We start from the raw sequence: 6,410 nt of genomic DNA, 5'->3' as shown, positions 1-6,410 counted from the left end.
TATTGCCATACATTAGGAGAAACAGGAATGATGCAGTCAAACTTCTAACAAGAAAGTCACTGATAGGTGTAGTGTATAGGCCACCAAATAATTACATCACATTGGCATGGGCAATAAACAAATAGATAACTAATGCCTGTTCAAATGGTACAGCTATTATCGTGGGTGATTTTAATCTACATGTAGATTGGTCAAACCAGCTCAGTCAAGGTAGCTTTGAGGAGTTCATTAAGTGTATTCTGATAGTTTTCTTGAACATTATGAAATGGAACTGACAAGGGAGCAAGCTATCCAAGATCTGGCCATGTGCAATGAGGCAGGATTAATTAATGACTTCAGAGTTAGGGATCCCCTAGGAAGAAGCGATCACCGTATTGTTGAATTAGAATACATATGGAGAGTGTGAAGATAAAATCTAATAACTGGGTCCTGTGCTTGAACATTGGGAACTACAATAGAATGAGAAAGAATCCGGCTAAAGTAGACTGGAAACAAAAAAATTATGGTGGGAAGTTGATGAGCAGTGGAAGATTGTCAAAGACCTTTTACAAAGGTCAATTCCAGTGAAAAGGAAGGACTGAATGAAAAGGCATACTTGGCAATGGGTATCTGAGGAAAGTGATCAAATTAGACCATAAGACCATAAGACATAGGAGTGGACGTGAGGCCATTCGGCCCATCGAGTCGACTCCGCCATTTAGTCATGGCTGATGGGCATTTCAACTTCACTTACCCGCATTCTCCCCGTAGCCCTTAATTCCTTGTGACATCAAGAATTTATCAATCTCTGCCTTGAAGACATTTAGCGTCCCAGACTCCACTGCACTCCGTGGCAATGAATTCCACAGACCCACCACTCTCTGGCTGAAGAAATGTTTCCGCAATTCTGTTCTGAATTGGTCGCCTCTAATTCTAAGACTGTGCTCACCATTCTAATCTCCTCACCTAACGGAAACAATTTCCTCATGTCCAAAATTTCCAAGCCATGTATTGTTTGTAAGTTTCTATTAGATCTTCCCTTTACCTTCTAAACTCCAATGAATACAATCCCAAGATCCTCAGACATTCCTCGTATGTCAGACCTACCATTGCAGGGATCATCCGTGTGAATCTCTGCTGGACACACCCCAGTGCCAGTATGCTCTTCCTGAGGTGTGGGGACCAAAACTGGACACAGTACCCCAAATTGGGCCTAATCAGAGTTTTTCAAAGTCTCAGTCGCACATCGCTGCTTTTATATTCCAACCCTCTTGAGGTAAATGACAACATCGCATTCGCTTTCTTAATCACGGATTCAACCTGCATGTTTAATATTACAGAATCCTCGACTAGCACTCCCAGATTCCTTTGTACTTTGGCTTTATTAATGTTCTCACGGTTTATAAAGTAGTCCATGCTAGTATTTTTTTTCCAAAGTGCAAGACCTCGCGTTTGCTCACATTGAATTCCATCAGCCGTTTCCTGAGCCTCTCTCCCAAACTGTCTCGATACTTCTGCGGACTCCCCACTTCATCAGTATTTCCTGCCTGTCCACCTAACTTCGTATCATCAGCAAACTTCGTTAAAATTCCCCCAGTCCCTTCATCACGATCATTACTATATAATGTGACGATGCAGGTATCCATGCCTGGGATCCAATCAACAATAAGTCCAGCAGTAACTTTAATGCAATTGCCGAATGGGCAGACTATTTAAGTCCAAGGAGTTATCCAAGCAATTCAGTCCTCAATTATACAGTCCCCTCAAGTTCAGACTGTTCAGATTTCTACTATACTTGAAAATGAGAACTCCCAGGAATCTGTGGATAGCATGACTGACTCTCAGAAACGTAGAGAAATTCTATCGAGACGACCTTCATACAGGAAAATACTGAATGAACTTTCTTCTGACCCCCCCCCACAGTGTGCCAAGAAATCGATGAGGAGAAATCAGAAGAAGAGTCTGTCTCAACCATTGCTGCAATGACAATGCAGACACCCATCCATCAGACGAGCAGCTGACAATACATTGCTCTTACACAGGGGGGAGCAATTCAGCTGGACACCAATGGTACAGATGGAGTGCAAGGACTCCAGACACTAACAATGACCAACGCAGCTACAGCCAAGGTTGCAGCAGCCATTATACAGTATGCACAGAGCCCTGATGGACAGCAAATCTTTTTGCCGGGCGGAATCTTGATAGAAATTGTCCCATTGTACAGACACAGCATGTGTTCGTGAACGGCAGGTCATGCTTGACCAATCTTTTGGAATTCTATGAAGACATTTCAAGCAACGTGGACAACGGGGACCCAGTGGATGTGGTGTAGCTGTATTTCCAAAAAAACATCAACAAAGTGCTGTGCAAAAGGCTGTTGTATAATATAAGAGTGCATGGTGTAAGTGGTAAATGATTGGTTGACTAATTGGAAGCAAGTGTGGGGAGAAATAAGTATTATTCTGGCTGGCAATCATTGACAAGCAGTGTGCCTCAGGGTTCGGTGTTGGGACTGCAATTATTTACAATTGATACAGATGATTTGGAGTTGGAACCAAATGTAGGTTGTCAATGTTTGCATGTGACACTAAGATGATTAGTGGAACAAAGTGAGTGGAGGACTGTGAAACTTTGCAGACGGACATAGATACGTTGAGTGAGAGGGTAATGGTCTGTCAAATGAAATAGAATGTTCATAAATATAAAGTTTATACTCTTTGTTGTAGTAACATTTAAAAAAATTACTTGAATATTAAAAGTTTGCATCATTTCTTCTGCAGAGGGACCTGAGCATCCTTCTGCATGAAGGTTGGTCACCAGGTACAACAATCAGTTCAGAAAACAAATGGAATTTTGTCCTTCATTGCTGAAGGGCTTGTGCTTAAAAGCAGAGGTTATGTTCCAGCTGTATTTGGGTGCTTGTGAGGCCACTCCTGGAGTATTCCATTTAGTTTTATCTCCTTACATGAGAAAGGATGTACTGGTACGAGAGGGGCGTGCCGAGGATGTTAACCCAGTTGACTCCGGAGTTGAGGGAGTTGGCTTGAGAGAGACTGAGTAGATTGGGATTATATTCATTGGAATTCAGAAGAATGGAAACATATAAAATAGTGAGTGGAATGAATAAAATAAAAGTAGAGAGATGTTTCCATTGGCAGGTGAAGCTAGGACAAGAGGGGATCACCACAAGACTAGAGGCAGCAAATTTAAGATTGAATTGAGAAGTAACTTATTGACCTATATGGACTTAATTGCCCAGGGAAGTAGTTGATGCTAGTTCAGAAATCATTTTTTAAACTAGGTTAGATTTTTAAAAAAAAAGTAATTAATAAATGGACACGGTGAGAACGTGGCGAAATGGTTCTGTGTCCACGACATGAGCAGCCATGATCTTATTGAATGGCAGAGTAGGTTCGAAGGGCAGGACGGCCTTCTACTGTTCCCAGTTCTTATTTTATCTCTCCCTCAATCGTGACTTGGAGGTGTTGATGTTGGATTGAGTTTGATAGAAGTACAATTCACAGAACATCAGACTATTGGTCAACAGGATTATTTGGAAGCTTCATCAGCAGGTGGTTTTGAGATGCTGTTGTCATTTTTCACTCTTGTCACTCATTAGATTAGATTACTTACAGCGTGGAAACAGGCCCTTCGGCCCAACAAGTCCACACTAACCCGCCGAAGTGCATCCACCCACACCCATTCCCATACCTTTACCCTGCAACTAACACTAGGAGCAATTTAGCACGGCTATTTCACCTAACCTGCACATTTTTGGACATTGGGAGGAAACCGGAGCACCCAGAGGAACCCCACACAGACACGGGGAGAATGTGCCTGAGTCGCCTGAGGCGGGAATTGAACCGGGGTCTCTGGCGCTGTGAGGCAGAAGTGCTAACCACTCTGCCACCGTGCCGCCCACCATGAGCAGCAGCAAAAGCCACGAAGTAATCCGCATGCTCGAGCCAAGAATGGGCCCCGGGTGATTGATGTCAGCGGCGGACCAATGGAAAGGTAGGGATAGAACTGGAGGACCTGGCGGGGTAGTTGGTCCTCCAGCCAATCAGGGTGATTTAGAGGCGGGAGTAGACTAGCCCACGTGATCGCCCTCGCGGTCGGTTCGTGATGTGCGGACAGAGACCTGTTGGTAAAGATAGAAATAAACAGCAGAAAGTGTGAGGGAAATGGTGTTGATATGGGTTGAGAGGGTTTACAGACATTTGGTGCACATTGGAAAATACAAATTTGAACTTTAGTCTCGTTTTTGCAGTTAAAGGTAAAATGCCTCATCCAGCGATTGACTCGACGAAGCAGCACCATCTTTATTTGGGGCAACGATTCACTGGACACGTGCAGCCGCCAGCTTTGCAGTGGGCAAAGTTCAGTGAGATGCATGTGCAGCCCTCTCTGGTAGAAAGTCAGAAGGCAGGATTTACACAGAGCATATTTTCCCCAGAGAAATGTTTTTTTTTTCTGGACTTGATTTGTCATTCATTTAAATGATTTGGATGTGAATAGAGGCGGTACAGTTCGTAAGTTTGTAGGCGACACCAAAATTGGAGGTAAAGTTGACAGTGCTAAAAGGTATTTCAGAGTACAATGGGCTGGGGAGTCGCAGACAGGGTTTAATTTATGGGCGGCACAGTGGCCAGTGGTTAGCACTGCTGCCTCAAAGCGCCAGAGACCCGCGTTCAATTCCCGCCTCAGGCGCCTAACTGTGTGGAGTTTGCACATCCTCCCCGTGTCTGCGTGGGTTTCCACCGGGTGCACCGGTTTCCTCCCACAGTCCAAAGATGTGCAGGTCAGGTGAATTGGCCATGCTAAATTTCCCGCACTGTTAGGTAAGGGGTAAATGTCGGCGTCTGGGTGGGTTGCACTTCGGTGGGGCGGTGTGGACCTGTTGGGCCGAAGGGCCTGTTTCCACACCGTAAGTAATCTAGATAAATGTGCGGTGCTGCATTTTAGAAAAGCAAATCAGAGCAGGACTCATACACTGAATTGTAAGGTCTTAGAGAGTCTTGCTGAAGAAAGAGACCTTGGAATGCAGGTTCATAGTTCCTTGAAAGTAGAGTCGCAGGTCGATAGGACAGTGAAGAAGGCATTTAGTATGCTTCCCTTTATTTTTCAGAGCATTGAGTAAAGGAGCTGGACAGGACATTAGTTAGGTCACTTTTGGAATATTGTGTGCAGTTCTGGTCACCCTCCTATCAGAAGGAGGCACTGAAACTTGAAAGGTTTGAGAATTCATTTTCAAGGATTTTACCAGGGTTGGAGGATTTGAGTTGCAGGGAGAGGCATAATAGGCTGAGGTCATTTTCCCTGGAGTGTCATAGGCTTAGGTGTGATGTTAGAGAGGTTTATAAATTCGTGAGGGACATGGAGAGCGTAAATAGACAAGGATTGGTGGAGCCCAGAACTACAGGATATAGGTTTAAGGTGGGGGGGCGGGGGGAGGGGGCGGAGGTAAATTCAAAAGGATCCTAAAGGGCGACTAAAATTGTAACATTTAAAAGCATTTGAATAGGAAGGGTTCAGAGGGATGTTGGCCAATTGCTGGCAAATGGGCATAGATTAGGTTAGAATACCTGGTTGGCATAGATGGGTTGCACCGAAGATCTGTTTCTGTGCTAGACATCTCTGAGTGTGGGATCATAAAAGTGAACATTGCTTTGATTCATATCTGGGCTCCTTGATGTCCACTTTTTTAAAATCTAGCTTCCTCAGTCTCTCATGCATATTTTGCTCTGTGTAGTATTTTACTATTATATTCACAGACCTTTTTGTAAATGAATTCTGCATTGCTGCCCGGCTCCGGACCATATGTTCCACTATCAGGTTATTTTTTCCACAATATCATTGACAGCTAAGAGTTCATTTTTCCAACAAGTGAGTGGATTTTCCTTCCATTTCTGACAGTCAAATTCTGCACCATTTTCATTCCCTATAATTCATACTCCACACTCTGAAACATTTGTATTTCTCCTTCCACGGATACAAGTGATCAAGGCGAAAGCTCTGTTGCCTGTTGAGAAGGTGATGTTTGACTTCCTTGTACTGCTGCAGTTGTATGGTGAAGGTGCTCCCACAACGTGGTTGGGTAGGAGATATTAGAGATTATTCACTCAGTGATAGTGAAGAGTAGAAGATATCTGTACAAAGCAACACGTTTTAAATTCACAAATATATTGAGAACTTTTGACATAAGGCCACAGATGGAGAATATTATGTCCGGTGACCAAAACCTTTGCGAAATAAGCAATTTTTCAGAAACGACTTAAAGGAAGAAAGCAGATCTTAGAGGGTGAGAACTCCAGACCGTGTTGCCTTGGAATCTATAGAAACAGTCACACAGCTGAACTAAAAAAAATATCATTGGGAGTCTAAACTATAATGAGTTATCGAGATGTGAAAGGGTGTTTGTTGCATGGAGC

General features: G+C 43.6%; 1 pseudogene; it reads left to right on the top strand.

Annotated features, from left to right (window-relative positions):
- Positions 1-1,611: 1,611 nt before the first annotated feature.
- Positions 1,612-2,222, top strand: LOC140491668 (cyclic AMP-responsive element-binding protein 1 pseudogene; annotated as a pseudogene).
- The last annotated feature ends 4,188 nt before the right edge of the window (positions 2,223-6,410 follow it).

Source organism: Chiloscyllium punctatum, chromosome 19 (assembly GCF_047496795.1).
Source record: "Chiloscyllium punctatum isolate Juve2018m chromosome 19, sChiPun1.3, whole genome shotgun sequence".
NCBI lineage: Eukaryota > Metazoa > Chordata > Chondrichthyes > Orectolobiformes > Hemiscylliidae > Chiloscyllium > Chiloscyllium punctatum.
The sequence above is the reverse complement of the archived record's forward strand: the minus strand, read 5'-3'. Positions and strand labels throughout refer to the sequence as shown.